This window comes from Leiobunum rupestre, chromosome 7, assembly GCF_980474605.1.
Source record: "Leiobunum rupestre chromosome 7, qqLeiRupe1.1.hap1, whole genome shotgun sequence".
In the NCBI taxonomy this organism is placed as follows: Eukaryota; Metazoa; Arthropoda; class Arachnida; order Opiliones; family Sclerosomatidae; genus Leiobunum; species Leiobunum rupestre.
Genome location: NC_143390.1, coordinates 41,607,735 through 41,619,697, shown reverse-complemented (window position 1 = coordinate 41,619,697; position 11,963 = coordinate 41,607,735).

Here is an 11,963-nt window from a genome sequence, read left to right as displayed (position 1 = left end):
TCTCGGCAAATCTCGAATTCGGGCGAGACAAAACAATACTTAATGCGGCCCCTTCAGTCCAATTGGTGTAGTTTCATTTCTACGGGTGCATCAAGCCCTATTGAATCACGCACCGTGTTATTGCGATTACCGTACGAATCGCCAGTCGCTGACTTTACCCACCATCGTGGTTAAAATTTCGGTGTCGGGTGAGGCTTGAAGAATGTCTTTGACCTTTATTATTAAAAGAGGGAAAACTATAAAGATTTCTATCATTTTCTCGGGGTGTTTTCAGTCAGAGAAAGCTCGCCAGTTTTATGAAGAGTGGGCGGGATTTTTTTGTATCTTCGTGTATAATTCACGAGCTTTACGTTTCGCGTAGCGTTACGTACCATTTATGATTGAATGAGCGAATGGTAACTGCTTGTTAGAAAAAGCCACCTTAATCGTTTTGGTTACGTTTAGTTTATCCGATTTACATTTTGACAATTTCCCAAGTAAGTGTTATCGTTAGATCAGTGGATCACAGACGATCCCAAGTTTTCTTACAAAGCGTGTTAAAAACGACATTTTCTAAACGGATGTTAAGTCTCCCGAAAAATCATTAAGATTTTCCATTTTGAAGCAATTCTATTTTGTTATGCATATTTATATTGTTTTTTTTTTAACGTTTTGCATGTGTAAATTTAAACCTAGTTTGTATCGAGATTTTGGTAAGATTAGTACTTATGTGCGTGGTCGTTAGCCTTTTTCATATTTCTCTACTTATGTTGAGATTTAAAGTTGGTGATATAAAAATAATCGTTACCCTGTTATTACTTGCAAGGCTACACGACCGTCGTACTTACAAGCTTGAAGTCTCAGGTAATAATAGACAGGTAAAGCCAAATCTCGAAAACGTGTAGGGAAACATGTAGGAGTGTAGACGTTTTCGAGGCCAACTTAACTTGTCTATTGATCATAAGTATAATATTTCACGTTACGGAAATTGAGCTTATTTAGAACCAATCTGAAATTAGACCTATTTATTTACGTATTGACGGTTTTCTTAGAAGCCCAGGGACAAGAGACATTCGATGGCCGCCGGGCTGGATATCTTACAGTTCGTTACAGTTCATTTGATTACTCGACTACGTGTAATTTGTTTGTCAGGAATGTTTTGAACCGTTATAGACATCCATTTTATTTTAAATTAATGATCGGTGGATATTTAAATTAAATTAGTTGAAGTCAGGCATGTAAAGTTAACTACGATTTTGTTGAACCGAGCTAGAGTCAATGCATTTTTATATTATTGGATAGTGCATAATTTAAATCAAATTAGCTAAACATTACCGCAATCCACCATTTTCCAAGATGGGGTTGTCATGTGCTATGGTGTAACCAAGCAACAGAAATATTTAGCTAAATCGGCTTAAATATTCGACAGTTAATTAATGGATGTAATTTTTATCCACCATTTTCCAAGATGGCGTCGGATTTCAACTAAAGGAAAAGATATCATCTGCTGGGCGTCACCAGTTAACGCGACTTTTTTTTATTCAAATCGGATAAAAATGAGTACAGAACGTTTTGAATACTTAATCTAAGATACAAAGGTTTTTGCTGCTTTTTAGTTCAACAGTTGACAAAGACTAAATTGTCGAGATTTGAATCGATGAGCAGATAACTCCCTCAATTATTAGAGCACCCTAGAATGATTAAATTATAACTAAATCCGATTAAAATCAAAACTGTAGCTTTGGTAACTAGTATAAAGATTAAAAATTATTAAATCATGATGACATTTTTAATATAGATTATTAGGGCACACTGTAACAGAGAAATCTGACCTTCGATTTAAATATTAATTTACTTTTAAATCTTCGCGGTGTTAATGACGTATTGTAGCAGCCTCTACAATATTAATGCTGATCATATTATTTAACCAAGTTGATTGTTATAAAGTTTAATATATGCCTTTGGCTTTGATACTAAGGCTGTGCGAGTACTCGACCTCGAATATGTAATTGGAGAATACTCGACGATTACCGAGTACCAAAAGTTGCCTATTCGGGTACCAGATTAATCGAATAAGCTGCTATCTAAACTCGTCGAGTATTTTTTCGCTATCCTTGTAGCTTCAACGTTCAAAGAGGGTTTTTTTAAACTTTTTTTGGGGGGGAGGAGGGGAGGGGGCAATAAACGATACCTACAATTTTGTGGAAACTGTGGTTCATTTAAATTAAAGGAATATTTTTCAGCATTGAAAGTTACTTTATACTCCTTTTAAATTTAATTTAATAATTACTTGAATAACCCGACTCGTTAAACATATTACTCAAGGTTTTTTTTTTTAGTTACTCGACTCGAATAAGAGAAAGTTTCCCCTGGAATCAAGTACTCGATTACTCGACTCGAATACTCGATGAAAAAACATTATGCTCGATAACCGACTCGATTGCCTAAAACACTAATCACAAAGCCCTATTTGTTACTGAACATTTAAAATGCTTTATTTATGACATTGGGACATTTGGTCAAGATGGCGGCTATGATTCCAAGTCGGGGAGCTATTCGCCTTCCACTATAGAGACGATGACGTCACGCGGACGCTTCATATACCGGCATTTTAGTCCTACGCGGTTAACGTATTAAATGGTCATGGTCCATTGAATAGTCGAATACAGCGCATACAGTCGAGATTAAAGTAAACGTTTCACTCGAAATCAACCACTTCTGACCAGAGAAACGGAGGTTGCGAACAATGACATTTTATTTCCGAGTAGAGAGGAAGTACTTGTACCACTCTCGTCCAGTCAAGGGCGGGAAGAAGGTAAAGTCCACGCGTCAGCCCTATTCGCATTCGGGCGAAGTGGCTTCGGTGATTGTTCGTCGGGCCAAGTTGCGGGTTTCGGGCGCACGCGTCCGCAAACGACGCGCGCACTCGAGAAATGGAAACGCTAGAAGCGGGGAATGATGGGTAAAAGAACAACACCGTTAACGGGGGAGCGTCCAACGTTTTTCTGTCGGCGCCCTTTGTTGACCCCGCCATCTATCGAGAGAGTAGCGCAAACATCCGAACAAACGGAAATTTCCGCTCCCTTTTAAATATATTTCCTTCAAATGGAAAGAGGAACCACTTAAAATAATTTCGGTTTTTCTAAACGTTTCCATTTCCTATTGTGGCCGGTATCAGCTGCCGTTGGGTATGATCACTAAGACGTTTCTGGCCACGTATTTTATATCTGAGTTTACAATAACAATTCAATTATAGTTTTTAAGTTACGTTCGTTTTGGAGCACGATTCGGAAGGTTTAACAGGGCAGTCTTAAGGCATGGGCTAAGTAGGCTACAGCCCAGGGCCTCCAGCCAGTTTGGGGGCCCCGGAAAGGCCATCCATACTGCCTCTACTCTAGGGATAAGGGATTAGTTAATTAAATATTATTTATACTCATTTAATATTAGGTATCTTTTAGTTACGCCTAAAGTAATTTGACTCATCGCCGCATCGCGCATCATACGGTACCAACAATTTCTAAAACCTATCAGCGAGTCACTGTCAGTAAAAATCTTATTTTCAGTAGGACTATGTTATACTTTTGAAATTAAAAGCTTTGGTTTGATTTTTGTGTAGTTGAATTTAAACAACGGACATACAAAAGCTGACCGTTGGGGATCCAAAGGTCTTAAGAAATAATTTAGCCCATGGCCCCAAAAGGTCTTAAGACGGCCCTGAGGTTTAATACTCACAGTATTTTCCAAATTATTGAATAACTTCGTACGCTATTTATATTTAATGCCAGATGTCTATAACATATCTCCTACGAGAAAAGTATTGATCTACAACATTAAAATTAAACACGTCCATTCGCAGGCCCGTAAAATTAGCGAATAAGTAGATTAGTCCATTATGAGACGGGATAATAAAGCTAGACCCTAAACAAATTTGAAGAAATTTAAAAACTTACTAAGAGCTCGTACCGATAGCTCTTCGAGCGAACAAAAAGACGCAAACCCGGACCAAATTTCGAGTGAAATATGAAATTAAATAAAATAGCCAGAAATTCCAACGGTAGACCGGTTTCGTCCTATTTGGGACTCGTCAGTACCGTGCGGGAAATCTGGCTCGCGACTATTAAACCGAAAAGAGAAACTAAGCCTAAACATTAAAAATTTCTAAACTAGTTGCGTAGCAACGGAAAGCCGAATAGGGGGAGAGTGGTGGATATTAGTATATACGCAATGTTAAGTTAAAAGGAAGCACCTATGGACTGCAGATTACATTTGGAGAAAATTGCCGGGGAAATCGCGGATGTGTATCAAGGCTCAATTTTAAGATGTAAAATCATTGTGAAAATTACACCTATTAATAAACCATATTTCTCTGATGAAAGTGCTTAGGGTTTCGCTAATTTGGAATATCGTCCCTTTGTGACTGGTCTTAAAAAGCTGGTACTTCGTAGAACAATTTAATTTTCTTTCATATTGCCATCTGAAATCTTATAACCCGTGGCTTACAATTGTTAGACATTACTGACATATAGCCATTCGTTTACTTGAAAAAAATATTACTAATGCGATGAAAGTGGCAGAACAGTTCACATTTATGTTGAATATTTACAAGTACATGCACCGTGGTTTATTTACCAAGTACATTTACAAGTACATGCACCGTGGTTTATTTACCAAGTGCAGTTTCAAATACATGCACTGTGGTTTATTTACCAAGTACATCTACCGTGTTTTATTTACCAAGTACATGTACCGTGTTTTATTTACCAAGTACATGTACCGTGTTTTATTTACCAAGTACATGTACCGTGTTTTATTTACCAAGTACATGTACCGTGTTTTATTTACCAAGTACATTTACAAGTACATGCACCGTGTTTTATTTACCAAGTACATTTACAAGTACATGCACCGTGGTTAATTTGACAAGTACATTTACAAGTACATGCACCGTGGTTTATTTACCAAGTACATTAACAAGTACATGCACTGTGGTTTATTTACCAAGTACATTTACAAGTACATGCACCGTGGTTTATTTACCAAGTGCAGTTTCAAATACCTGCACTGTGGTTTATTTACCAAGTACATTTACAAGTACATGCACCGTGGTTTATTTACCAAGTGCAGTTTCAAATACCTGCACTGTGGTTTATTTACCAAGTACATGTACCGTGTTTTATTTAACAAGTACATGTACCGTGTTTTATTTACCAAGTACATTTACAAGTGCATGCACCGTGGTTAATTTAACAAGTACATTTACAAGTACATGCACCTTGGTTAATTTAACAAGTATATTTACAAGTACATGCACCGTGGTTTATTTACCAAGTACATTTACAAGTACATGCACCTTGGTTTATTTACCAAGTAAATTTACAAGTTCATGCACCGTGGTTTATTTACCAAGTACATGTACCGTGTTTTATTTACCAAGTTCATTTACAAGTACATGCACCGTGGTTTATTTACCAAGTACATTTACCAGTACATGCACCGTGGTTTATTTACCAAGTACATTTACAAGTACATGCACCGTGGTTTATTTACCAAGTACATTTACAAGTACATGCACCGTGGTTTATTTACCAAGTACATTTACAAGTACATGCACCGTGGTTTATTTACCAAGTACATTTACAAGTACATGCACCGTGGTTTATTTACCAAGTACATTTACAAGTACATGCACCGTGGTTTATTTACCAAGTACATTTACAAGTACATGCACCGCGGTTTATTTACCAAGTACATGCAGCATGGTTTATTTACCAAGTACATGCAGCATGGTTTATTTACCAAGTACATTTACCGTGATTTATTTACCAAGTACATGCAGCATGGTTTATTTACCAAGTACATTTACCGTGATTTATTTACCAAGTATATTTAGAAACACATGTACCGTGGTTAATACAAATTCAACTTTGATTACCAATTTACAATTTAATTGCTTTAAAAATTAGGTGTTTTATAAAACTGAAATGAACTTCACTAAATGAATCTATACCTAAAAAAAATTCAGTGGAATTTTCAATTCAAAATTGTAAGTCAAATATACAGTATTTTTGAAATTGAAAATTGACTATTTTATTTTAAATGCTTTTCAAAAAGAGTATTTTACATTTTCTATGAAGTGTTTGGTACTATGTTTTGCAGATGCTTCCGAAGCCTAACTTTGGCAGGGCTGTCAAATCAATCTGAAGTTCCCGTTTAAGTTTCTTTGCTTAACCTCTCTATAGAGTGGAAGGCCAGCTTTTGACTTAATACGACTTGAAATACCGAGATAGTAACGCTGTTTGACGCGATAGAGCCCAAACCATCTCCACCACTTTCCAAAAGACGCTGCGTTTGCTTTCCTTCGCTTTAAAAACGTGCGGGCCGAATCGTCTTCATTCCGTAATGGATTTAGTGCCTTCGATAGTTGCCGGTGACTATATAGAAACTCAATACTGCCGGCATGGCGCCATGGAAATAGAACGAGCAATCGCCGTTTCTGGGTTTTCCACGGTTTCTCAGAAAGGGGAAGAAAGTTGGTGTAGATTTTAAAGGAACGGAGGGCCTGAGACGCCGTATCTATTTATATCTTTGACATCACTATTGAGAACTTGATCTTTTGAAAGAAAAACTCTTGAAAGTCTGGCCTGGATCGAAGAAATATGGCGTCTTTTTGGTGCCTTTATTTGAAATATAATCTGTATCTAGAGTAGTAATGCAAAATTCTGTTTAGCGTTGTATTTAGTTGTTTAAACCTAAATGATTGAGATTAGTGAATTCCAGTACTTTATCCAAAATTTTATTTGTGTTTTCGTACTACCGCGAACCGGTAACGGAAAAATATTATTATTAAAAATGATAATTAATATATACCTTAGTAAATGAGTCAATTAAATCACACGGACAATCGTAGGACACGAATTTAGTCATGATTTTAGCAGTTATAGACCTATACTTGGAATGCTTATGGCGGTAGACTTTCGTCTCGATGTGGCTGACGGTTTTTTTGACGTCACTATGTTAACTTAACAAACAACAACGTGAGAGTGAAGCGCGCGCAAAGGGGATTTTGTCTCTCGCAGGCGGGGCCAAAGCCTTCAGAGTGATCTTACCATACGCGGTACGCCAGGATAAGCATTCCAAGTAGAGGTATGGATTCCTAGTTTTAGTTATGTTTGTGAAAATTTATTTCAAAGTAGTAAACCCCAAAATATGTTTTATTATACAGGGTGTTGCATTTTGATCGGTACATTTTTTTTATAAAAATTATAAATTGAAAGATTTAGGGTGATGGATATTTAAAGGGACGCTGTATCTTTAGAATTTAAATAAATTTGGAGTGCTAGTCTCCAGAAAGTGATGGGTTGGATCTGCTAAGTCACTTGAATTTTTGATAATGATTTTCTAGGCCTTTAATTTACTATTCGCAATTTCGGATGTTAAGACATTGCGATATTTAAATTTCGGCCAAAGACTTTTAGAGCTTCTGAGCTTACGGGAGTAGGTTTCGGTCAATTATAGTCTGCACGCGTTTACACGGGAACTTAGGCGAGAGTCGTGATAAAAAGAAACACGGAGGTGGATGTTATCCCCATTTCAAATTACGCGTAAAATCTGCGTCCCCGATTGAATATAATACGGTAGCGGTACTTAACAACGTTCGTAATAATACAGCGGCGGGTGGAGGAAATCCCAGTTTAATATTCCCCGCGCTGACAAGTTGGATGAAAAGCGAGGCGGCCAAAACCCATGGCGGGAGATGGCGCCAGCTACGGTTACATATTTCGCCCCGCAACCCGACAAATCGCATCTCCGACGCTCTCCACTTCGCCTAAATACACGCGCTCCGTACATCGGGTACTTCTCCGCCTTAACCGACCCCCGTTGACGCGCTCCACGTCCTACCTTTCGCCAACGAAGACCGTACTCTTTTCCCCGCGTGCCGTTATATTGTCGGGTGAGGTCGTAACCGGGGGACTTTGGCTGTTACTTATAGCTCGGTAATATTCCGTATTGATGGAGTCGCGGCCCGTTTATCCGGCCGGTGCTTTCAGCGGCGCGGTACAGAGCGGTGGCGGCGCAAAAGCGTCGATGGAAATTTAATTTAATCAGCCGCGACGGAGTGTGGAAAATCCGCCCAGCCTCCTCCACTTTCCATCCTCGTCCTCGTGCCGCGTCGCGTGGACGAGGATGATAAAAAAGATGAGGAGGAGGGTTTTGACATTGTTCGCCGCTAGAGCGGCGCTTTGGGCGAGGAGAGTGCTCCCTTTAAGCTGTAATTTGTGTATTAACCCAACGCGAGCTCCATTTGCTACTTTTCTCTTCTCATCCTCCGCGTCCCATCTTCATCCTCATCCCGCGCCTCTCTCTCTCTGCGCGTCCTTAATTTTCATCTCGACGGCCGCTTCTCCTCTTCTTTAACTGGGGCTTATTTCCGAAGATGCTGAGATTATCATTTCGTCTCTGCCCTCTCTTCCCTTCTTATACTCTTTATTTTCTTTGATGGGTTTTTACGCGGGGTCGATATATCAGAAGTATAGATGTTTCGTAAGTATGTGGCTCTGTAGGAATGACGTTGTCAAATGCCCTATATATGCAAAATTCGATGAGCAGCCTGAATTTTATAGGTCTTGGTAGTCTCAGTAAAATCATTTCGGGTAAATGTAGGAAGTGTCTTCTGAAATGTTTTATTTTTTTCAAACCCCCCTCTCAGAATAAAAATTATTGCTAAGGCCCTTGGTATTGTCGTACTTATGGAACTTATATTATTAGACTTATGGTATAATATAAATTTGGAAATTTGTAGATGGCCGCCATTTTTATTTTTATTTTTGAAAGGCTTAGTTAATTACGTGTTGTGACGTAGCAGTGATATGCTTTATAAATCAAAATACTGACCCTCAGTAATTGGGTATGGAATTGATACCTTAAGTTAAGTTAGAAGAAACCACCTATGGACTGTGAGAAGGATGATAAATTTGTAAATTTGATAAATTTCAAATTTGTTTAGGATTTAGCTATAGTATCCCTTTTAATTATGGACTAATCTTTTTCGCGAATTGATACCTTGTCTATGGAGCTTTGGTAATGATAAGCCAAGTTATCATAAATGTTTTCTTCAAGTGAAATGTATTTAATCCAAGATACTATAGTTGACCGCTGATCATCCATCCATAAGTTGCGTGCTTAAACAAGGCTTAAAAATTAAAACTTTAGGCGGTGTCTACTGTAAATTAAATAGAGTACATACGTATAAGTATTTCCAAATAGATTCTAACTGATTGAGATCCGGTGACATGAGCGTAGTGAAATGCCTCTTTTTGGGAAGAAGCCAAAATTAGCATCTTGTCAATGGAGGGTTTTCTGGCATAGCAACCAGTGTCTATATTAAGCTTTGACATATCGATTAGTTTAAACCTTGGCTTAAAGGCCACACGGGTGGTGGAAAAATCTAGATGAAACCGATTTGCACCTCCTGTTTTCAACGTCGTGATAGCAGATCCAACCAATTATATTTAGGATTTTTAGCACTATTTGAACTAGCCATTCAAAAATAGATAACAACAAAAATTAAAATATCAAATGCACAATTTTAAAAATTATGTATTACCAATATGGTATAGGTAATAATTAATTAATTAATTAATTCCTTAATTTACCAATTTAATAAGTTACTCACGAACCATTTAGTCATCGAATGCAGTGGTTAGCATTTCCGCAAGAGGAGCCGGGTTCGATCCCAGCTTGTGGCACTCGGTGAAAACTCGGAGCAACTCCTTCCGCGTTGAGTTTGCAAGTTCGGTTTCCCCTTCCATAAAAACTTGTTGAGGTTAACGGTAATAGTTAGTATAGGAAGCTGTTGGCTCGCGTGGCATGAAGGGTTTGCTACCACCCTCCTACGCATTGTAACCCGGCCACCTGAATTAATGGCTTTAAAAGTCGCTTGATGACTTAAGCCTAAGGCGGTGCCTTGGGTATTAGCCTAGCTAATTAACATTTAAAAATGTCCTATAAATTGCATATTGTATCATTTCGTATTTATAAATTATCGTATATATATTTGAATACACGATGAATTGGGAATCATATCTTTATGAGCGCTCCTTGGTTCCTGTAAACCTAACCCTTCAATACGGTTGTCCATTCTCTCGCCCGAGTAGCACGGCAAATCCTTGGTGTTGCGTACTCGTTTCCCGTTAGTCGCATTCCCGAGAAAGGCACTCTTATTGAATTAAATCTCGTGACAGTTTTAAAAAGCGCGGAACGAGGACAACGCCATCTAGGATCCCGTCTCCTTTCCGATCTCCGACGAATAATTTTGTCGAACAGGGCGGGGGAGGCCCGAAAGGTCTCGACCTATTTAAGCGGGTTCACTGTTAATGTTACCCGCCATATCATTTCCCTTCTCTTAGTCTGTCCTCTTTGATTAAAACGGCGACTCCGGCCCTGTCAAAGTTCATTCTCTCGGCGGAATCCCGCGCCTGGTTCGCACGCCATCCCGGATTCGCTTCTCTCGCGCGGCCTTGTTTGGTTGAGAGAATAATAGGGCTTGTTTGCGCGAGCCCCTAGTTTCGGATACCCCAAATTGAATATAACGTTAAATGGAAGATCCCAGAGCCCCCCGTTAAATTGCAATCTTTAGATATATCCCGGATCATGCCTGTAAACTCCTAGCTTTACGTCGATGCCCCTTTCACTTTGACGGTTATCGAGTTTTAGAATAGCCGTATTGAGTTGAGTTTGATGCCCTTTACTGGGATCTACTAGAAACCCTTTGCCCGCCACGTAACCTTATATTCAAAGGTACCCGAAAGCTAAGTGATATCAGAAACTTTGCCTTTCGTTTTAAACGTGGCCAATGTTTGAATACTCATAAAGGCGTATTTTTTGGAAAAGATAAACAAAGATTTTTCCATTTCCTCAGTGATCAATTCTGAATTGGTTTCTGCAATTTTTTTTAAGAAACACCTTACAATTGACGTTCTGTGTATTTAAGTTTGTGAGTGTTAATTAAAATAGACTAAAATCCTTTTTTAGGCAACGATATCACCATTAACGAACTCCACACTTAAATTCGTGATTAATAACCTACTTTAGAATTTAAAGTCGGTGTTGTATCAGGATTTATAATTTATAAAAGCACGTTAATCTTAAAACTAATCAAAATGTGACCATGATGTCTCAAAAGTAGGACCGAAAAGATTAAAATTTATTTCACGAGGTTTAGTAAATGTTACAAAATTGTAACAGACGTGTTGAAACGGAAATGACCTAAAAAACGACTAAAATAATTGCGTTTTTAAAATTTTAAATAAAAAGATGATACAGTTAGAAAACATTTTCTTTATTATGTTCACAATAACAAATCATACATAATATTCGTTTAATAAGGGTTCAATTTGAAGTAAATAACGTTTATTCGCGTTTTAAATTGCGCTTAGAAAATGTTCTCCGAAATTAATGTTATTCGAGTAATTCCTTTAGTTAATAACTGGAAAATTCTCCAGAGTGGCTTTTTTCGGGTGGTTCCGTGCGTGAATGCTCATCCCCTCGCAACCTTCATTTGCATTATTATTGTTTTAAAAGAGGCCAGGAAGAATGGTATAGAAAAACGCATTAGGCAAATTTTACCAGTACCGGGCCTTTTTTAAATGCCCGTGTCGGTAGAAGGCCGTAATCAATTACATCGTACGCTTAGAGTTGGCAATAGGACGGTCATTTTTCCCCGGGGGTTCATCTCGTATTTTTATATTACAATTTTCTTCCGTGTCTATCTCCAGAACACCGATTGCTCTTTCCCACGAAATCTCCTTCCTTTTTTTTTAATTACCTCCCTCGAACGGCATTCCGAAAAAGTCCGATTCCGTTCTTTTGCCGTTTCACGAAGAACCATTTTTCTCTCCGACTGCGTTGTACAACTTTCCCTCAAATCGCGAAATTTTATTTTTGGTATAAAAAATATTCAATTTCGTGGCGTTTTTTATTTGGAG